General features: G+C 44.1%; 1 pseudogene; it reads left to right on the top strand.

Moving 5' to 3' along the window:
* On the top strand, positions 1-23,494 carry LOC115149795 (protein timeless homolog; annotated as a pseudogene).
* The last annotated feature ends 696 nt before the right edge of the window (positions 23,495-24,190 follow it).

Below are 24,190 nucleotides of genomic sequence, written 5' to 3' on the forward strand. Positions count from 1 at the left end.
ATGGCCTTGGTCTCCGGCTGGACAGAGAATATAGCCGACCACGAGGTGATGTGTTGCCGGGGAAGAGATCAATGGCACAATCATAAGGACGATGCGGGGGAAGAGAAGTAGCCCGAATACGACATCTTTAGAATTTACTGTGAAATGCTTACGAGCCCTTTCCCAACAATGTAGAGTTAAAAAGTAAAAAGATTAGCAAAAAGAATAGTTACACAATAAAATAACAATAACGAGGCTATATAAAATGAGTGCTGGTACTGAGTCAATGGGCAGGGGTACCAGGTTGTTGAGGTAATACAGTGTATTCGAAAAGTATTTAGACCCCTTGACTTTTTCCACATTTTGTTACATTACAGCCTTATTCTAAAATTGATAAAATTGTTTTTTTTTCCTCATTAAAAAAAAATTCAGGATTCCCAGCCCACATGAGCTTATAAAACAAGCTCAGACCCTTTACCTTTGGCAGTGATTACAGGCTTGAGTCTTCTTGATTATGACGCTCTAAGCGTGGCACACCTGTATTTGGGGAGTTTCCTCAATCTTCTCTGCAGATCCTCTCAAGCTCTATCAGGTTGGATGGGAAACGTCGCTGCACTAGTAAAATGGCGCCGGAAGAAATGGCAGCAGTTTTACGGGCGCCCAAACAATTCTGTTATTATGTGGTTTTTTTCGCGTTATTTGTAACTTATTTTGTACATAATGTTTCTGCAACTGTATCTTATGCAGAAAAGAGCTTATCAGGACAGCGATCACTCACCTCAGATTAGACAAAGATTTTTTCAACAACAAGCAAGACTCACATGATATTCTCCAATCACCCGGCAGGGCCGACATCCCAGTTATTCGCAAGAGGAAGCGACGCAGGTACAGAGGACGAAGAGCCAGATGCCTCATCAGGAACCTCAGAATGCGAGTAGGAAAACTGCCGTTACCATCAATATTACTCGCGAAAGTGCAATCATTGGACAATAAATTAGACGAGGTACGATCACGAATATCTTACCAACGGGACATCAAAAACTGTAATATCCTATGTTTCACGGAATCATGGCTGACGACATGGATATTCAGCTAGCGGGATATACGCTGCACCGGCAGGATAGAACAGCACACTCCGGTAAGACGAGGTGGGGGGGGGGGGGGGTCTGTGCATATTTGTAAATGTAAGGAAGTCTCTAGATTTTGCACGCCTGAAGTAGAGTATATTGTGATAAATTGCAGGCCACACTACTTGCCTAGAGAGTTCTCAGCTATACTTTTCGTGGCTGTTTATTTACCACCACAAACAGATGCTGGCACTAAGAACGCACTCAGTCAGCTGTATAAGGAAATAAGCAAACAGGAAACAACTCACCCAGAGGCGGCGCTCCTAGTGGCCGGAGACTTTAATGCAGGGAAATTTTAATCAGTTCTACCAAATCTCTATCAACATGTTTAATGTGCAACCAGAGGGAAAACAATTCTAGATCACCTGTACTCTACACACAGAGACGCGTACAAAGCTCTCCCTCACCTTCCATTTGGTAAATCCGACCACAACTCTATCCTCCTGATTCCTGCTTACAAGCAAAAATTAAAGCAGGAAGCACCAGTGACTCGGTCTATAAAAAAGTGGTCAGATGAAGCAGATGCTAAATTACTGGACTGTTTTGCTATCACAGACTGGAACATGTTCCTGGATTCTTCCGATGACATTGAGGAATACACCACATCAGTCACTGGCTTTATCAATAAGTGCATCGAGGACGTCGTCCCCACAGTGACTGTACGTACATACCCCAACCAGAAGCCATGGATTACAGGCAACAAAGGGAAGCACAGCCGCGAGCTGCCCAGTGACAAAAGCCGACCAGACGAGCTAAATCACTTCTATGCTCGCTTCGAGGCAAGCAACACTGACGCATGCATGAGAGCATCAGCTGTTCCGGACGACTGTGTGATCAGGCTCCCCGTAGCCAACGTGAGTAAGACCTTTAAACAGGTCAACATACACAAGGCTGCGGGGCCAGACGGATTACCAGGACGTGTGCTCCGGGCATGTGCTGACCAACTGGCAGGTGTCTTCACTGACTTTTTCAACATATCCCTGATTGAGTCTGTAATACCAACATGTTTCAAGCAGACCACCATAGTCCCTGTGCCCAAGAACACAAAGGCAACCTGCCTAAATGACTACAGACCCGTAGCACTCACGTCCGTAGCCATGAAGTGCTTTGAAAGGCTGGTCATGGCTCACATCAACACCATTATCCCAGAAACCCTAGACACACTCCAATTTGCATACCGCCCAAACAGATCCACAGATGATGCAATCTCTATTGCACTCCACACCGCCCTTTCCCACCTGGACAAAAGGAACACCTATGTGAGAATGCTATTCATTGATTACAGCTCAGCGTTCAACACCATCACCACCTCAAACTCATTACTAAGCTAAGGAACCTGGGACTAAGCACCTCCCTCTGCAACTGGATCCTGGACTTCCTGACCGGCAGCCCCCCAGGTGGTGAGGGTAGGTAGCAACATATCTGCCACGCTGATCCTCAACACTGGAGCTCCCCAGGGATGCATGCTCAGTCCCCTCCTGTACTCCCTGTTCACCCACGACTGCATGGCCAGGCACGACTCCAACACCATCATTAAGTTCGCAGACGACACAACAGTGGTAGGCCTGATCACCGACAACAACGAGACAGCCTATAGGGAGGAGGTCAGAGAACTGGTGCCAGAATAACTGGGATAACAACCTATCCCTCAACTGGGATAACTGGGATAACAACCTATCCCTCAACCTATCCCTCAACGTAACCAAGACTAAGGAGATTATTGTGGACTACAGGAAAAGGAGCACCGAGCACGCCCTCATTCTCATCGACAGGGCTGTAGTGGAGCAGGTTGGGAGCTTCAAGTTCCTTGGTGTCCACATCAACAACAAACTAGAATGGTCCAAACACACCAAGACAGTTGTGAAGAGGGCACGACAAAGCCTATTCCCCCTCAGGAAACTAAAAAGATTTGGCATGGGTCCTGAGATCGTCAAAAGGTTCTACAGCTGCAACATCGAGAGCATCCTGACTGGTTGCATCACTGCCTGGTACGGCAATTGCTCGGCCTCTGACCGCAAGGCACTTCAGAGGGTAGTGCGTACGGCTGCCTGCCATCCAGGACCTCTACACCAGGCGGTGTCAGAGGAAGGCCCTAAAAATTGTCAAAGACCCCAGCCACCCCAGTCATAGACTGTTCTCTCTACTACTCCATGGCAAGCGGTACCGGAGTGCCAAGTCTAGGACAAAAAGGCTTCCCAACAGTTTTTACCCCCAAGCCATAAGACTCCTGAACAGGTAACCAAATGGTTACCCGGACTATTTGCATTGTGTGCCCCCCCCCCCAACCCCTCTTTTACGCTGCTGCTACTTTCTGTTTATCATATATGCATAGTCACTTTAACTATACATTCATGTACATACTACCTCAATTGGCCCGACCAACCAGTGCTCCCGCACATTGGATAACCGGGCTATCTGCATTGTGTCCCACCACCCGCCAACCCCTCTTTTTACTCTACTGCTACTCTCTGTTCATCATATATGCATAGTCACTTTAACCATACCTACATGTACATACTACCTCAATAAGCCTGACTAACCGGTGTCTGTATATAGCCTTGCTACTGTTATTTTCAAATGTCTTTTTACTGTTGTTTTATTTCTTTACTTACCTACACACACGCATACCTTTTTTTCAGCACTTTTGGTTAGAGCCTGTAAGTAAGCATTTCACTGTAAGGTGTTGTATTCGGCGAACGTGACAAATAAACTTTGATTTCATTTAATTTGCACAGCTATTTTCAGGTCTCTCCAGAGATGTTCAATCGCGTTCAAGTCCGGGCTCTGGCTGGGCCACTCAAGGACATTCAGAGACTTGTAACGAAGCCACTCCTGCGTTGTCTTGGCTCTGTGCTTAGGATCGTTGTGCTGTTGGAAGGTGAACCTTCACCCCAGTCTGAGGTCCTGAGTGCTCTGGAGCATGTTTTCCTCAAGGATCTCTCTGTACTTTGCTCCGTTCATCTTTCACTCGATCCTGACTAGTCTCCCAGTCCCTGCCTCTGAAAAACATCTCCACAGCATGATACTGCCATCACCATGCTTCACCGTAGGGATGGTGCCAGGTTTCCTCCAGACGTGACACTTGGCATTCAGGCCAAAGAGTTCAATCTTGGTTTCATCAGACCAGAGAATCTTGTTGGATTCTTGAGGTGCCTTATGGCAAACTCCAAGTGGGCTGTCATGTGCCTTTTACTGAGGAATGGCTTCCGTCTGCCTATATAGACAGGTGTGTGCCTTTCCAAATCATGTCCAATCAAATGAATTTACCACAGGTGGACACCAATCAAGTTGTAGAAACATCTCAAGGATGATCAATTGAAACAGGATGCACCTGATCTCAATGTCGAGTCTCATAGCAAAGGGTCTGAATACTTATGTAAATAAGGTATTACTGTTTTATTTTTTAAATACATTTGCTAAAAGGTATAAAAACCTGTTTGCGATTTGTCATTATGGGGTATTGTGTGTAGATCGCTGAGGAAAATGTTTATTTAATCCATTTTAGAATAAGGCTGTAACGTAACAAAATGTGGTAAAAATTCAAGAGGTCTGAATACATTCTGAAGGCACTGTATGTGAAAACAGCGCATTTCTATGATCCGTGGTAAACCCCCCACCCCCATAATAAAAAGAAGTCCAGTGGCTATAAGATTCAGGCTGGTTCCCAGACTTGCCCAATACAAGATCATCAGCAGACTACTTCACCGTCATCTACCATCCTCTGTCTAGCTCCCTTCGCTCAAGCCATGAACTGACATTCTCCATCTTTGGAGGATGCAGCTTTCAAAGACTTGGCCTCTATTGGTTGACCTGTCATGATATATTGGTTTTATTAAATTTTTTTGTTCTTTTAGAGCTTTGAGATTCTATGAAAAGTGCAAAAGAAATGTAATAAATTATTATTATAAAAAGACAGAGTTTCTAGCCCAAGGTAGGTTATTTTCTTGCTCCCCACATCACCGCAAATCTTAAAGTGAAAATCACAGTTTTTAAAATGTCTTACTTTTTTTTATGCGCCGTTTTCATATACACTACATGACTAAAAGTTTGCGGTCACCTGCTCGGAGTTGGTCCCCCTTTGCTGCTATAACAGCCTCCACTCTTCTGGGAAGGCTTTCCACTAGATGTTCGAACATTGCTGTGGGGACTGGCTTCCATTCAGCCACAAGAACATTACTGAGATCAGGCACTGATGTGGGGCGATTAGGCCTGGCTCGCAGTCGGCGTTCCAATTCATCCCAAAGGTGTTCAATGAGGGTTGAGGTCAGGGCTCTGTGCAGGCCAGTCAAGTTCTTCCACACCCATCTCGACAAGGATTTTGGGGCACTGGCCAGCTGGGTTAGTAAACTGTTATTTCTACTATCCAGGTTAACATTCGGGTCCGAAATCTGTGCGATGCGCAACTTAAAAAGGCACAATTTTACTGGCCACCGGGCCAAATTCCTCTCATATAGTCTTCCCAACCCTGGCAGTAATTCTGAATACAAAAACTCAAATCAAAATGTATTTGTCACCTGCTTCGTAAACAACAGTTGTAGAACAGTGAAATGCTTCCTTACCGGTTATTTTCCAACAATGCAGAGTTTAAGATAAATAGTTTTTAAAAATAGTGACATGAGAAATAAATACTCAAAATAAGTCCTTCTGAAAATGTATCTTATCATCTTAAATAATTGGATTTTAACGGTAACATATTTGCGTAGGATCTGACTTGGTGAAGGCGACAGGACTGAAAATGAATGAATGCAACAACCATGTCTCTGTCACTAACAAATACAGTCAAGGGGAGTAACTCTACAATTCACTCAAAAGGCAAGGCACCCTGGGAAATATGCAAATAAGGCTGTCATTAAACAGTGTGTTAATTTAACACTGAAAAGTGTGGACCCGAATAGACACTGGACCAGTGTTAAATTGAACACAAACAGTGTTGATTTAACACTGTATAATTTACTGTGTACTTGTTCGCTGCCTTTCATAAGTCAACAAAGTCATGTTAGGATAAATCAGTTATCCAGTTAGAGCTTTTGTGCCGAATCAACTGTGATGTTTGAGGTGCAGCATTTTATGGTCATGTCGCAGCAGTGTGTAGGAAGGAGATTCAAAGATGTGGGAAGTATGCAGGAGGACATGAGACAGAGGATTGTGTAGTTTCGGTGGATAAAATTGTGTGTGTTAACTGTAGGGGTGCCCATGTTGCTGGGGATCGGAAGTGTCCAGTGCGAGAGAGGCAGACTGAAGTGGCCAGAGTCAAAGTAGTGCAGAAAGTGTTGTATGCTGAGGCAGTGAAGAAAGTAGAGGAGGATGGGTCAAGGGTGAGGGATCCTGGAAGGATTTCAGTGAGTAGTAGAGTTGTGCCAGAACAGAGGGGATAGGCCAACGACGAGTGATTTATGCTTCAATACGGTTGGTTTCTTATCGTTCATATCAATGGTTATCAACTGTACCACAGAAATGGAGTGTAAATCACAGAAAATAGATGTTGTAGCAGTAGCTCCAGAGAAGTATTTGGGTATACAAGATTTGACTTCAGAAGAGTTACAGGGTGTGTTGAGGGGTGGTGTCCCGTCCTCCCAGGCCGTTGGCATGGTGCAGGAGCAGATAGGGTCAAAGTAGTGGAATGGAGATAGTGTGTGTTGAATTAGTGTAGGTGGTGGTGTCTAGGGCTATATTTCACTGTTTTAGAGGAATAGGACTAATGAAGTGGATTTTATGTTGGTAGGCCGTGACTGGTCTCACACTCCAGTACGTTAGGTGGCGGTGTATGCACCAAAAAGTTGGATGCGGTCCTCGAAACAAATCCCTAAGAAGATGAACATCTGACTAGAATCCAGTGTTGCCAATTTAGCGACTTTGTTGCTATATTTAGCGAGTATTCAGACCCCTCTAGCAACACATTTTCAAAAAAGCGACTAGCGACAAATCTAGGGACTTTTTCTGGTGTTATTGGAGACTTTTGGAGATGCTGACGTGAAAGCACGTATCGTTCTTACTCTTCTCAACGAGCAGCGGGTTCTGCCGTGGGCCCCACCCCCGTCCCAAAGCACTCACAGGCGGCCTAGTCCTCACGCAGCAGTCCCTCCCAGCTGCAGTCAGAGCAGGAGATGTTCACCCCTCCGCATCCAGACTGCAAATTAATCGTGCATGCGGGAAGCCGCCGCTAGCTGATCCCACCCTGGCTTACATTCAGGGCGGGATGTAAATGTAAAAAACTAAACTAAAAAACTAAAAAATGTAATAAAAAACGAAGTAACTCCGCCAGAGTGTCTCTTTTGGGTCACTTTTGCCGGTCTCAAGCCCGGATAAAGAAGGAGGGTTGGAATTGTGACATTTAAAAAAAACAAGAATCGACAGAAGAAAGTTAATTTGTAGTTCTAAACATTTAGGGTGTTTTTTCTCACTTTTTGTCTCTCCCACAACGTTATTCCTCTCTCCTACAGCATCCATCACAATTACATGAACATGGCCAATTATGCAAATTAGGTGATGATGTCATTTAGCGACTTCTAGCGACTTTTAGGACAGCCAATAGCTACTTTCCTTACTGAGGAGTTGGTAACACTGCTAGAATCGTCATGAATCGTTTAGGCGTGAGATTTGGCGCTAAACTGGATAGTGCATGGACTCTTATTGTATTTTAATTCGCTAATATCTAAGGAAATATATTGATACTGATTAATGTAGTCTGACCACAAAGGTCCCTTTTGTCATCACTACGGCTTGGTCTGGTATGTATAATTGCCAAAATTGTGTGATTGAATGATTGTGTAAACGAACAAACACAGGCCATTATTTGCTAGCTAGCTAGCTTAGCAAACAATTTGGACAGCAAACCATGAGATTACTTGTAATTCATTGTTTCTGTTATAGGAATCGAGTATGTCTCATAACTGTTAAATCTTCCATAACAGTGGAGTGAAACTCGCTGCCATTCAACTAACAATGACTGTATTAAATTAATGGACAAAGCCATCGATCACGTGATACCATTCCTATGTGAAGACTCAAAAGAGCCCCACCAATGGAGGTGTCATAATACCCACAAAACCTAGCAGTTAAACAAGGAAATGGTTCCAATCCTTTTTTCTACCATACATTTTTCCCATAGGAGATTTTAGAAACACTTAAAATAAGGGCTGTGTTTCGTATAGGCTTACCCTGCCATGACGTTTTGATAACCATGTAAATCTCTCTTGGACAAGGTGACTTTTATCAATATATTCGGCTCTATTTGTGCTCAATTCAAAAATGCTAATTTGCATCACATCATGCAAGACTACAAATCCCTGCAAGCTCCTGCACGTCATCTCTAGCTGGCACCTTTGCTAACAGGTAAATTGAAAGAAATGTAGCCAATTGATTAATTACCACATTTAGCTAACATTAGATACACTGAACAAAATATAAATGCAACATGTAAAGTGTTGGTCCTATGTTTCATGAGCTGAAATAAAAGATTGCAGAAATTTTCCAAAAGATTTTCCATGTTTATTTCTCTCACATTTTGTTCACAAATTTGTTTACATCACTGTTAGTAACCATTTATTATTTGCCAAGATACTCCATCCATCTGACTGGTGTGGCATATCAATAAGCTGATTAGACAGCACAATCATTACACAGGTGCTGGGGACAATAAAAGGTCACTATAAAATGTTCAGTTTTGTCACACACCACAATGCCACAGATGTCCCAAGTCTTGAGAGAGTGTGCAATTGGCATGCTGACTGCAGGAATGTCCACCAGAGCTTTTGCCAGATAATTGAATGTTCATTTTTCTACCATAAGCTTCCTCCAATCTTCCTTTTAGAGAATTTTGCAGTACGTCCAACCGGCCTCACAACCGCAGACCACGTGTATGGTAATGTCTACGTTGTGAATCGAGTGCCCCAAAGTGGAGATGGGGTTATGGTATGGGCAGGCATAAGCTACAATTGCATTTTATAGATGGCAATTGCAATGTACAGAGATACCGTGATAAGATCCTGAGGTACATTTTTTTTTTTTTAAGATATCTGTGACCAACAGATGCATATCTGTATTCCCAGTCATGTGAAATCCATAGATTAGGGCGTAATTAATTCATTTCAATTGACTGATTTCATCATATGAACTGAAACTCAGTAAAATCTTTGAAATTGTTGCATTTTGAATTTTCTGCTAAGGGGAGGAGAATTCTGTCAAGGGGGAGATTTTTGGCACAACACCTGTATTATGACATGAGAGAATGAGATGTATCAGTTCATGTTCTGTTTGCAGTTAAGCCTACTTTTTTAGTCCTCGTGATACTGTGTATTTGGGATGTTTTTTTCCAGTAGCTGACTGTGTTAGTGTCTAATTTGTGGTTGAGAGCCTTTATGCAACTTCTGGAAAAGTAATGCATGCAATGTGTGTAACATAGGAGAGTTGACATTTTGTTAGTAGTATACATTTGTGTAATCTCATTTTTAAACTCTTGAGTTAAATATTCTTGGGCTAGGTTATTGCATTTTTATACTGTTAATTTTCACCTAAACAATTAAGACTAAGTCCACCCAATTTACTTTACGCATATTGAGGTTGTAGGCTAATGGAAACATGGAATAGGCATTGGTACTCAATGTATGCCAGAAGGAACTTGGTTTGCTAGAATGACTTGAGGTGTGAATTTCACCCATACCTGAGAACATTTAGGCTACATGAAGTAAACATTGACTGCTTCTTGGAGATGTTGCCTAATAAATCAGTCTGTGATACCTTGGTTACACAGTCTGAAACAAAACTCTGCAAAAATGTGGAAAGTGACCTTTACAAGCCAGAAAGATTAATACACTTAATTTGAACTTTAACTATTGTCTGTGCGGTTGGTTCTTTTGTCTTTCAAATTTGAGAGAATATCCACAGGAAAGTATTATTAAACCGACCTTTTTAAAAAGCTGGTACTGCCCTGCGCAAAATATAAACCCCTGGTTAGAACGGGTGAATCGCTTTTGTCTCAAGTTTCAGGAGACAAAAGTACCAACCACACACAGACAACAGGTGGAGTAAGTTCAAATGACGTTTATTCAACATTCTGACTTGTAAAGGGACTGTTTGAATTTTTTTCAGATTCAGATTTGTAAAAGGCAATTGGAAATGACTTTCAGATGCTTTTCGTTTACAGCTTTGAGTTACAACCAGAGCCATTTGCCCAGATCTATTTATATATAAATTATTTAGACATTTCTTCTATCGTTGTGTATTTTCTCCCCTCAATTATTGGTTAATTTTTGGGCGGCAGGTAGCCTAGTGGTTAGAGCATTGGGCCAGTAACCGAAAGGTTGCTTGATCGAATATCCCCTCCCTATGGGCCTTGGTCAAAAGTAGTGCACTATATAGGGAATAGGGTTCCATTTGGGATGCATAATCTGTGATGATTATCTATTTGAGCCCACTCTAGTGGGGAAGAGTGGAGGACTACGGTGTGAGCAGTATGATTGACTGTTCTCCCCATCTCTCCCTCCTCAGACCTTTGCCAATGAGAAGGTGTTTGGAGTTCTGAGTAAAACCCTGTACAATCTGCTGCAACTAGTGAGTGTTGCACTTTCAGACCAACACCACAGAATAGAGTCCTCCACAAATAATATTTTCCAAAAAAGAGAGTGAAAAGCATTGGCCATGTGTTAAAAAATTCCCTCTCTCCCTCTATCTGCTTCTTCTCGCTCTCGTCTCCCAGGACTGGGAGCAGAGGCAGGAGGAGGACAACCTGCTGATAGAGAGGATTCAGCTGCTGGTCAGGAATGTACTGCCTGTCCCCGCTGACCCCTACGAGGAGAAGGTCAGAGTTCACTGTGTTAGGTCGTGCTGTAACCCCATTCAGTAAATTCCCAAGCAGCAGTTCCTACTGAGGTTTTTAACCTTGGTCCATTACCATGGCTCACTCATCAGAACAACACTCAATAATCTCTGGCATGTTGAATCATCTCAATCACTCACTGTAATGTCTCTCTCTTTCTCATTGTTTTACTACGCCTTCCTACTCCTCTCTCCCTTCTGTCTTTCTCTTGCTTCTCCTCTTTTCCTCTCCCTATCTCCCCATCTTCTATTTACATTTACATTTTGTTTTGCCCGTCTTTTCCTGTAGTGCATGATCAGCTCCTTTGTCTTGCTCACATCGAGGGAGAGGTTGTTGTCCTGGCACCACACTGTCAGTTCTCTGACCTCCTCCCTATAGGCCGTGTCATTGTTGTTGGTGATCAGGCCTACCACTGTTGGTGTTGGAGTCGTGTTTGACCACGCAGTCGTGGGTGAACAGGGAATACAGGAGGGGACTAAGTACACACCCCTGAGGGTGCAGGATCCAGTTGCAGAGGGAGATGTTTAGTCCCAGAGTCCTTAGCTTAGTGATGAGCTTTGAGGGCACTATGGTGTTGAATGCTAAGCTGTAGTCAATGAACAGCATTCTCACATAGGTGTTCCTTTTGTCCAGGTGGGAAAGGGCGGTGTGGAGTGCGATTGAGATTGCGTAATCTGTGGATCTGTTGGGGCTGTATGCGAATTGGAGTGGGTCTAGGGTGTCCGGGAGGATGCTGTTGATGTGAGCCATGGCCAGCCTTTCAAAGCACTTCATGGCTACCGATGCGAGTGCCACAGGGCGGTAATCATTTAGGCAGGTTACCTTAGTGTCCTTGAGGCACAGGGACTATGGTGGTCTGCTTGAAACATGTAGGTATTACAGATTCGGTCAGGGAGAGGTTGAAAATATCAGTGAAGACACTTGACAGTTGGTCCACGCATGCTTTGAGTACACATCCTGGTAATCTGTTTAAAGGTTTTGTTCACATCGGCTACCGAGAGCGTTATCACAGTCATCCAGAACAGCTGGTGCTCTTGTGCGTGCTTCAGTGTTGCTTGCCTCGAAGCGAGCATAATAGGCATTTAGCTCGTCTGGTAGGCTCGCATCAGAGCCGGTGTAGTAGGATTCAATCTTAATCCTGTATTGATGCTTTGTTTGTTTGATGGTTCATCTGAGGGCATAGCGGATTTCTTATAAGCATCCGGATTAGTCTCCCGCTCCTTGAAAGCGGCAGCTCTAGCCTTTAACTCGATGTGGATGTTGCCTGTAATCCATGGCAGTCACGTCCTGACCAGTGAGAAGGGTCATTTTGCCATAGTAGAATGGTCAGGGTGTGGCAGGGGGGTTGTTTTTTGTGTTTTGGGGTTGGTTTGTTTCTAGGGGAATTTGTTCTAGTTTTCTGTTTCTATGTTTCAGTTTCCATGTGTGGCCGAGTATGGTTTCCAATCAGAGGCAGGTGTCTTTCGTTGTCTCTGATTGGAAGCCATACCTAGGCAGCCTGTTTTTCTTTGGGTTTTGTGGGTGTTTATTTTCCGTTTAGTTGTTTTACCTGACGGAACTGTTGGTCGTTGGTTATTTTTGTTTAAAGTGTTCTCAAAAAATAAATGAAGAATGAGCACTATCCATGCTGCGCCTTGGTCTCTTCACTACGACATTTGTGACAATGGCTTCTGGTTGGGTTATGTACGTACAGTCACTGTGGGGACAACGTCGTCGATGCACTTGTTGATGAAGCCAATGACTGAGGTGGTGTATTCCTCAATGCCATTGGATGAATCCCGGAACATATTCCAGACTGTGCTAGCAAAACAGTCCTGTAGTGTAGCATCCGCGTCATCTGACCAATTCTGTATTGAGCAAGTCACTGGTACTTCCTGCTTTAGTTTTTGCTTGTAAGCAGGAATCAGGAGGATAGAATTGTGGTCAGATTTGCCAAATGGAGGGCGGGGCGGGGGGGGGGCTTTGTATGCATCTCTGTGTGTGGAGTAAAGGTGGTCTAGGATTGTTTTGTGACATGTTGGTAAAAATTTGATAAAACCGATTTGTTTGCCTGCATTAAAGTCCCCGGCCACTTGGAGCTCCGCTTCTGGGTGAGCATTTTCTTCTTTGCTTATGGCCTTAGAGTTGGTTGAGAGTGGTCTTAGTGCCAGCTTCGCTTTGTTGTGGTAAATAGACGGCTACGAATAATACAGATGAGAACTCTCTTGGTAGATAGTGTGGGCGACAACTTATCATAAGGTACTCTACCTCAGGTGAGCAATACCTTGAGACTTCTTTAATATTAGACATCGCGCACCAGCTGTTATTGACAAAAAGACACACACCCCCACCCCTCATCTTACCAGAGGTAGCGTCTCTGTTCTGCCGATGCATGGAAAATCCCGCCAGCTCTATATTGTCAGTTTCTTCGTTCAGCCACGTCTCTGTGAAACATAGGATATTACAGTTTTTAATGTCCCGTTGGTAGGATAATCTTAATAATAGGTCATGAATTTTATTTTCTATCGATTGGACGTTAGCAAGGAGACTGGAAGGCATTGGGAGTTTACTCGCTCGCCTCCGGCTTCTCAGAAGGATCCCCGATCTGCGTCCCCTTTTCCGGCGTCTTTTCTTCACGCAAAAGGCGTGGATCTGGGCCTGTTCCTGTGAAAGCAGGATATCCTTCTCGTCAGACTCGTTAAAGGAAAAAGTTTCTTCCAGTCCGTGGTGAGTAATCGCTGTTCTGATGTCCAGAAGTTATTTTTGGTCATAAGAGACGGTAGCAGCAACATTATGTACACAATAAGTAAAAAAATAAGTTATACAAAACGCAACAAAAATAACAAAATTGCACAATTGGTTGGGAGAATGTAAAACGTCAGCCATGTTCTTCGGTGCCATCTCTCAGGCCTACATATGTAAACAGATCTGATCTAAGTGCAGTTTGCCACAGCAGTGATAGCTGGGCTGCGTTCCGTACATAAAAACGTAATAGAAATGTTCAATTGAACTGAACCAGTGCTGTTCTAAATGACCAGTTGAAAAATGGGGAGGGATTGTGGGTTCAAAATGCTTAGTGCTTTTTAAATATGCCGCTCATTGCATCAAGCCCTACCCCAGCACACCCACCGAACGGAGCTTAGGAATCTCCAAGTCTGTTCAAGAACGTTTTGGGAAAACGTGTCGCTCAGTACAAACCATTCCACAAACGTTCAAGTGAACTGAAAGCACCCCCGGTCTCTGTCTGGTTCCACAGGAAGGGCTGATCAGGGAACAGGCGCAGCAGTATGACGAGACCTACTATCTCTGGGCCCTCAGCTTCTTCATGGCCTTCAACCGCGTCAACTGTTTCCGTGCCGACCTGGTCTCCTAGACCATGTGCATCCGTGTCTTCCACTTCATCGAGCGCAACATCACCAACTATTACATGATGATGCTCACTGACCGCAAGGAGGCCATGTCCTGGTCCTGTAGGTGGATGTGGCGAACTGGGTTATTACTGTTTTAAGGCCGCCATGTTGGCACCAAAAGTTTGAAGTCAAACTGGAATGTTATCATAATGGACCATTTGGGGCCCACATGGAGGATAGCTTATAAATATTTGTATATCTTTGGTTTTGAACGTAAGAAATACATTTTTGTATTTTTCTCCCAGGATGCACCTGGCTCTGAAGGCGTGCCAGGAGCTGCTGCTGACGGTGAACGAGATGGACCGCTCCCGAGACGAGAACATTAGACAGGGCGTCAACGTCATCGAGTGAGACCCCTCTCTTCCTCTCCTCCTTTTTTCTTGTTTCATCACCTCTTTGTTTTCTCTTTCATAATTTTTCTAAACTAAACATCTAAATCCTTTCTCTCCCCTCTAGGTAACATCTTCTACCTGATGGAGTACAGGGAGATCTTCTTGACTCCCTGTACTCCAGAGTACTGAGGAAGTTTGATGAGACCAAGCAGCTGCGTTCCTTCGTCAGGGACCTGTTAGAGTCCACCCATCTCTTCCTACGTTTCTGCAAGGGACGCAACAACCTGGTGGTGCAGGTGAGCCTCAACCTCTACTCACAGACAGATAGGGGGCCCTAGAGGGGTGACGGGCTGAAGGAATGAGTGGGAATAGTGAATCACATAGTTTAGCAATTTTGCTATCTTTTGCCAAAGACGTATGTTTTTGAAAACCGATTGTTGTTGATTTGAACATACAAACATCAATTGACGGCCCAACCCTTTGTCCCTAGTGACATGGGGGGCCGTGGCAGAGGAGCTGAGGGCCACCGGCTTTAGGGTCATTGTTGGGGATCAGCCTTAGGGTCAGCCAGGGGACAGTTAACATGTGGAGCAGCTAGCTTTTCTTGTCTACTCTCCACCAGTCCATTCCATTCACTGAGCCAGATGGTTGCATTGCTGCCCTCATGGCTCCACCTTGTAGTATTAGACTGCAACAAACAGCTAGGGAAGAGTTCATGGGTGCATCTGTCTAAAGTGGATTCCTCTCCTTGTCTTGTTTCCTTCATAATATTGACTAGTCTGAAAGAGCTGGACTGGTGACAGCAAATAATCAGATACCATATTGCTTTCCCCTATGTATGTGTAGATCAGATCAGTGCAGATGAATTACATGAGACAAGTAGAGGAAGACTGTTTCATCTATTGAGGTAGACAGCCTTTAGGGAGGTCAGAGACCTGGCAGTGTGGTGCCAGGACAACAACCTCTCCCTCAACGTCAGCAAGACAAAGGAGATGATCGTAGACTACAGGAAAAGGAGGGCTGAACATACCCCTATTCACATCGACGGGGCTGTAGTGGAGCGGTCGAGAGTTTCAAGTTCCTTGGTGTCCACATCACCAACAAACTATCATGGTCCAAACACACCAAGAAAGTTGTGAAGAGGACACGACAATGCCGTTCCCCCTCAGGAGACTGAAAAGATTTGTCATGGGTCCCCAGATCCTCAAAAAGTTCCACAGCTGCACCATCGAGAGCATCCTAACCGGTTGCATCACCGCCTGGTATGGCAACTGCTCGGCATCCGACCGTACGGCGCTACAGAGGGTAGTGCGTATGGCCCAGTACATCACTGGGGCCAAGCTTCCTGCCATCCAGGATCTATATACTAGGCGGTGTCAGAGGAAAGCCCAAAAAATGGTCAAAGACTCCAGTCACCCAAGTCATAGACTGTTCTTACTGCTTCCACATGGCAAGCGGTACCGGAGCGCCACGTCTAGGTCCAAAAGGCTCCTTAACAGCTTCTACCCCCAAGCCATAAGACTGCTGAACAATTAATCAAATGGCCACCCCCATTTATTTTTACACTGCTGCTACTCGCTGTTTATTATCTTTGCATAGTCACTTTACCCCTACCTACATCGCACACTGACTCGGTACCGGTACTCCCTGTATATAGCCTCATAAATGTTTTGTTACTTTTTAATTTGTTTAATTTGTTTATTTAGTAAATTATTTCTTACATCTATTTTCTTAACTGCTTTATTAAGGGCTTATAGTAAGCTTTTCACAATAAGGTCTACACCTGTTGTGTTAGGCGCATGTGACAAATAAAATTTGATTTGAGATGCAGCCCTATTGTGTTGCTGTCAGCATGTGTACGAGTGCTGAATCTGGGTCTCCCTGTCTGTGTGGCTGCAGTTGTCGGAGGCTCTGACAGAGGGCGCTGTGCCGTTTGACGCTGCGTCAGACACTCCCCTGGAGGAGCAGAGGACGGAGGCCATGGTGCGTATCCAGGATTCCCTGTTCAACAGACTGGGCCCTGAGGCTCTGGGCCTGCTACGAGCCGCCAGGTCAGTCCCACTCAATTTGACTTAGCTCCCGTAGACTTATTTTTGGAAAGTCTATTATACTGTAGATGCATCTGCCATTGAATACGAATACTTGTTAATTTTATTTGAATGTCCTTTTCTTAAACTCAAAGTGCCCTACATCCACGTGGGTCAATCCACCAATGGTCAAAACAGCATCTTGATCTGAGCCTACTTTTTGGACCATTGACTTTGTAATCACAAAAAGTAATGTTGTCATAATTGTCTCTATATATATTACTGTTCACAGGGAGGTGTGGCCGGAGGGAGATGTGTTTGGTTCAGCTGATGTGGAGCCAGAGGAGGAACTGGAGCTCCTCAAACAGATCCTGTTAGCCAACCTGCCCAGTGAGTGTCTGTCTGTAGTACTTTATAAAACATGGGATCAATATCATTTAATCTGACAGATGTACAGTAGCAGATACATTCACATGTACTAAAATAAGGTAGATGACTAGAACCCCCTTTTTAAAATTTTTTAAAGCTGGACTGATGCGTATTTGGATGAGCGTTCTTTCCATGAAGAGACACTGTTTGTTTTGTTCCCAGGGACCCATCCCCCCTGAACGTAGGATGGATGAGGAGGTAACTCAAATTATATTCATTGAGATCAAGCCCCTTTGGGTGAAAAATCCTTCAGTCTAAGCTGTGTGTGGGGGGGGGGGGGATGTTCTACTAAGCTAACATATGGAAATGTTTTAAAATTGTCATACCAAGGATCATTTACATATTATTTGATATTTGATGACCCCTTTATGTATCAAAAAATAATATCTAAGAGATAAGAAAGAGAGAGATAAGAAAGATCAGGAAATGATTTACATATTTTTTTTACCCATATTAACCCCCTTTTTCTAGCCACTAAACTATTTCCATATACAGAGTGTACAAAACATTATGAACACCTGCTCTTTCCATGAAACTGACCAGGTGAAAGCTATGATCCCTTATTCATGTCGCCTGTTAAATCCACTTCAATCAGTGTAGATGAAGGGGAGGAGACCGGTTAAAGAAGGATTTTAAAGCCTTGAGACAATTGAGACATGGATTGTGTATGTGCACCATTCAGAGGGTGAATGGACAAGACAAAAGATTTTAGTGCTTTTAAATGGGTTAGTAGGTGCCAAGCTCACCGGTTTGACTTTATCAAGAACTCCAACACTGCCGGGTTTTTCCACGCTTAAGTTTCCCGTGTGTGTCAAGAATGGTCCACCACCCAAATCACATTCAACCAACTTAACACAAATGTCAGAAGCATTGGAGTCAACATGGGCCAGCATCCCTGTGGAACGCTTTCGACACCTTGTAGAATCCATGCCCTGACGAGGGCAAAAGGTGATGCAACTCAATATTAGGAAGGTGTTCCTAATGTTTAGTACACTGAGTATGCTTCCATATTCTTTTTTATAACTGGCTCCCGGGCTACCTTCAGATGAGGCTTGTAAGCGTCCTAGAGCAAAACAACCGACACGTACGTGTTTGTGCGAGTCATATCAGTGTGTAGCCAAAACTGTTCAGGCACTACAGAAGTTTTTGTCTCAGGGTCTGACAAACACTGCTTGTTGTCACGCGGAGCGGAACAGGCGAACCCAAGAACAGACTCCGACGAGGAGACTGGGATGAGGTAACCAGGGTATTTATTGAAACACGGGGGGAAGATTGAGTGCAGGCCAGGGGAAGCTCGGGCGGGTTGCCGGAAACCAGGTGCGGAGGCTGAGGTTGGAGCAAGAGGTTTTGGGACAGGGTAAGCAGGTCCGGAGGGGAATCCAAGGGAGCATAGAGTGGGGAATCCAGGACAGAGTAGTAGGACTGATGAGAAGTCGGACTGGAGACAGGGATCAAAGTCAGAGCAGGCTCAACTGTAGTGGAGATGAAAACCTCGCCAGGCAAGGGAAAACAGGAACAAACGGCTAGAAACATGGACTAACTGAGCAGAGATTACGATCTGGCAGTGTGGAAGTGGCAGGACTGAGTATTTGTAGAGGTCATGATAATGGATAAGGTTGCAGCTGATGGGGATCTGCTCTGACTCCAGCACACCTGTCTCCACCCACACAATCACACACACACACACACACAGAGAGGGAGAGAGCACTGGGGGAGCGGCGGCAGGTCAAGGAGACACAGGATGATCACTAGAGGGCATGGCAGGAGCAGACGTGACACTTGTAGCTCGGCCACCTTCCACCGCAGGTGCGGAAGGCTGCCATTGGCGGATGCGGTGGATTGAGCCCATGCAAAAAAGATCTCTAGCTTAAACAGACAGATTTTTTTATTATGCTAATTCAATTTACATGGGGACATCGACTCTAGAGGGTTAACCCAGGCACAAGGACAATAATACAATTACAAGTTCATGTTTTTCTCTTCCTCCTACAGGAGCTGGTGACCTTTGCTAAGTTTGTGCTGAACCGATTCCTTGCCCTGGCAGCCAAAAACAAGGCCTATGTAGAGCTGCTCTTCTTGAAGAATGTGGGAGCTGTACGTGAGATGACAGAAGGCAACAGCAAGCCTGGAGAAGGGTGTGTGTATGTGCCTGGGTGTCAATGAAATAAGTGTGTGCGCATTTACTATGCGCTTTTCAAGGTTTCCAATTTTAAAAGTAATTTATTGTTCTCATGTTTGTTTCAGAGAGGGGTCTAAGAAGAAAGCAAAATGGATGCCAGAGGAAGAGGAGGCGCTGTGAACACTCTACAAGGAGCACCGCGACTCTGAAGGTAAACAAACGGCACCACTCATTTTTAATTTCCTGACATTTTATCACCAATCATTTCATTTAACTGGTGTTTTATGGTAACCATTCCATACATAGATATGCTTGTCCCATATTCTGTCCTTGAACTTTTGACTTTCACAGTGCCACACATTGTGGAGACTCTGCTGCCGTTGCTTAGCAACACCACCCATCAGCGTCAGCAAGTGGTGGCCCAGTTGGTGGCGATGGGGCTGGTGGACGGTGTCAAAGACCTGAAGAAACTGAGGTCAGTCAGTGTCTGTCTGGTGGCCATCATGTCTAGGCTACATCCTGTAACCTGCTAGCTTTTACCATTTGAGATTCTATATTAATGTCTGTGGATGTAAAATACTGTTTACATGTCAGTAATAGTTAGAGTATTGAAAGGACAAAACCTGACCTGTAACCTCTGATCTGACTTCCCTGAAGGAAAGGCACTCATATTGTCCTGTGGACAGAGGAACAGGAGGAAGAGCTACAGATGCTGTTTGAGGAGTTCAGAGACTCGGATGGTACGTTTTGAAGGTTTTCTTGATTCCGACGCTATACAATGTTACCATGTTGAAAAGGGTTGCGGTATTCTTCGTCTTCGTGGTGATAATGGTTGCAGACCTGGGTTAAATTACTATTTGAAATTTTTCAGTTTGCCATTTTGCGCTCATTCTATTGGTTCCATTATGCCAGGGAAGCTCAATCAAGCCCAGCTAAAGTATTTTGAATTCAGATAATATTTGAACCCAGTTCTGAGTGATTGTTATATTTCCGTAGACGTGCTGGGGAACATCCTGAAGAAGTTGGTGGCTAAACGGTCCCGTGCCCGCTTGGTGGAAAAGCTGCTCAGCATGGGCCTAGTCTCCGACTGACAAGAACTCCACAAGAAGAAGATGCTGCAACCCTAACGCTCCGGGGAAGAGCTCTGGGATTGGAATGGTGAGGGGAATTTATTTCACATTTGTTGACTCTTATTGTATTGGGTGTCCAGTATAGAATAGGTTAGCAGTCTAGAAATGTCATAAAAGTAGCACTACTATTATGACTGAAGAAAGTCAAAGTATTTGTGTGTAATCTGTTAAACTGAAGAAGAGTTTCTGGCTGACCACATGGCGGTCTAACAGAAGAGCCCATCCATGGGCTGAGATAATGATGATGCACTAGGAGGAGAGCGAGGGGGAGGAGCAGGAGAGGCAGGCTCAGGGAGCCAGATGGAGGAAAAGCAGGGTAGCAGAGCGGGAAAGCACGGTTGAGAAGAATGCCATCTTGGGGACCATGGTGTACACTCTACGGCAGGAAGTTGAGAGCAGGGCATTCATGTTCAGATTTTTACAGACTACCCCATCTAGCTATCAGTATAGTAGGAGGTTCTTTTCATTTTAACATTACACAAAATCAAAGAAGATTTCCCATTGGCAAGAAGGCCACAAAACAGTTTGTTTGTCAACATTTGAAAAATGGTCCCTAAAGCTGTATTATTTTGTTATAGGTATGTCAGGACCCCTGTTGTGGCTACAGAACTGCCTGAACAGAACAGCAGATGACCGCAAGGAAGAAGGTGAGTGGAAATTCACGTTAAAAAGGACTAAAAGTACTGGGGGAGGGGGAGACTTAGTATGTATTCCTTTATCATTGTGAATTGCTGCATCTTTGAAGTGTGGTTGAGGACATTTGTGATTTATTGGGGCAGTTAATGTTCTATTTTCGTCATCAGGCTTGTCTCAGCCTGTACCACCTGTCCCTCTGACGGAGGAGAATGAGGACGCAATGGAGAAAAGGAGCTTCCAGAGGTTACTACGGAAAATAGGGGTCCAAGCACAAATAGGGGTTCGAGTACCAGCCGATGAGCAGGTGGGATTTAGGCGGAAACTCAGCTATATAAAAATATATATTTTAAAAATATATATTTTTATATCATTTTTTTTTGTCTTACCCACATTAAATTGCAGGACTAAGCCCCAAAAGTATTTACTTAGTTAAAAGGTGGAATCCGCAGTAGGGGAAACTGCCACTGTCGGCACCGTGGACATTATCGTTTTTTTGTTGTTGAGCGGAGGTGAGTGTCGCAATGCGCACCCAAAAATTGCAGTACATATTCTGCTGTTCTATTCCGCGTGCGTTCATTGATGTCCGAGAGAAAAAAACAGCATTGCTTGCAGTCACTTTGTTGTTGTATTATCACAAACGGACGTGGTAGTTTCACGATTAAGGATTCCAACTTTAAGGCAAGATGCAGCTTATGAGGCATTCAACTTTGAAAATGTTGCATTTATAAAAGGCATTGAAGTGATGTCTGTGTTTTTCAAAACTTCGGCAGGCTTTCCCATAGACTACTGTATAGGTAATGTGTGTTTGATGATCGATTAGGAGACGTTCTGGAGGATCCCAGCCAAGATGAACCCGTCCCAGTTAAGGGGATCCCCGACGGTAGGGGGAGAGGGATCAGAGCGGCCATTCCCAAGGAGCCCCATCCAGGAGCAGCCGCAGGTGGAGGCAGACTCCCATGAGCAGAGAGCCCAGGCCCTCCGAGGCCTGCTGCTGGCCCACAAGAGGAAATAGCCATCTGCCTCAGCAGAACACAAAGGTCAGCAGATTAAAGACATTGGATGTGTCTGAAATGGCACCCAATTCACTATATAGTGCACTACTTCTGACCAAAACCCTATTGGCTGTGTTCAAAAGTAGTGCACTAGTGAATAGCCATTATCTCATACTCCATTGATAACTCTGAATTGTGGAGATCTCATAGAATTGATCCAAGGTTGTTGCTTAGTTAACCGTAACTTTATTAGGGGATGTAATATTTCCATCAAACTCTTCACAAATGTACGTTGTTTTACTGATACTATTTTGTGTTACCAAAAATCGGAATGCGATTAACTACTGTATATGCACAAACATCCACTTATATCTGACAAGCCATTTCTTTCTCTTCAGATTTCACACCTGTTGAGGATATAGATTCAGACAGTGCACCTCAGAGGTGATAGTTTTCCATTCTGTACACAGTGTATTTCTTATGCAATAGCATAGCGCTGCCTGTTTATTTTCTGCCTGTTTTCTCCTCTCCTTGACCATCACAGATCTTCAGAGAATAAGAAGACCTCCAGCAAGAGAAGCAGAGTGCTGTTGTTGGACAGCGACGAGGATGGAGATACTGTGCTTTAACCTAATCATAATATAGTCCTGTTAGTTTTACCCACAAACTGCTTTGCCTTTGTTTGGCAAGAATGACAATGACTGGCATTTGTTAAAGAAGAAACGGACTGGCATCCAGGCTACAAAATTATTAGTACGACATGTTTTTCTAGCATTGCTGTCTCCTCTCCTGATAGAGGACTCCCTCACTCTGGACCTCGGGGCTGACAGGGACGCAGTCCGTCCCTGCCAAGGGCAGACGACAGATGGTTTTGATTGACAATGAGCAAGATGATGATTAGAGGAGAAGTCTTCAGTTTGATTCATTTTATTTATATCCAGCTTTTCCACTTAGGTGCTCAGTGTTTTACATAGAATGGGGGAAACTCCCCTCATCCTCCACCAATCTGAGGAATCCAGTTGGACCCAATATGATTGAAGCATCATCTTACACAATGCCTCTACAGGGCTGTATGGGGACTGAGGATGGGGAAAGCTGGACCTTCACTTACCAAATATTTCTGAGAAGGCGGTAAACAAGTCTTAGAGAAAATCCAAAGACCAGAGAGCGAGATAGCTCCAGGTTTATTGGAAACATGATGCATTTGATGGGCTTGTCATTATATTCTTCAGTCTTTCTCTTCAGTATTCAATGTTCTGTATGCCTTTCAAAGGTCTAGCCAATACAGGGATTGTACTGTCAATGCCCAGGTTTAGGAATTAAAAAAAGAGATGTTTCTTTCCATGGATTTGTCCCAAATGGCACCCTATTCCCTTTATAGTGCACTACTTTGGATCAGGGTCCATAGGGTGGAAAGTGGCATTTTGAGGCAGTCCATGTAAACTCAATATTGTAATAAGCAGATTACTGGTTAACTTGAATCACTTTTGGGGAAATAAAATATCTGCTGTTTTTAAAAAGCTGTTTTCAGAATGTTTCCCATGTTGCATATACAGTTCAAGGTAAAACCTGCGCATGTTGATGAATAAAAAAGAAATTACAAGTTTTGCATCTGGAGTACACCAGCACACCCTTTTCACCACGAGGGGGCACATGACAATGTAGAGTAGATTATCTGTCAACCACAAACTCAATTTCCTGGTGGATTTGTTCAGGAGCCAAGCAGAACATTTTTAAGCACATGAAAGAACCAATGTTAAAAGTATTCCTCTATTATTGAAGAGATGAGCATTTGTGCAATTTCTTAATCCTTAAACATTTCAAGATCCTTAAGCTTTACAACATACCATCTGTTTTTCCTAATTACTACCAGCATGTCACGTGTGCAACTAGAGGCAAAAAAACTCAAGACCAACTTTACTCCACACACTGAAACGCATACAAAGCTCTACACCCTCCATTTGGCAAATCTGACCATAATTCTATCTTTCTGATTCCTGCTTACAAACAAAAGCACCAGTGACTTGCTCAATGCGGAAGTGGTCCAATGTTGCCGATGCTAAACTACAGGACTGTTTCACGAGCGCAGTTTGGAATACGTTCTCGGGTTCATCCGATGCCATTGAGGAGTTTACCAATGACTTCGTCCCCACAGTGACCGTATGTACATATCCCAACCATAAACCATGGGTCAAATTATGGGTAACATCTGCACA

This window comes from Salmo trutta, chromosome 16 (genome assembly GCF_901001165.1).
Source record: "Salmo trutta chromosome 16, fSalTru1.1, whole genome shotgun sequence".
NCBI lineage: Eukaryota > Metazoa > Chordata > Actinopteri > Salmoniformes > Salmonidae > Salmo > Salmo trutta.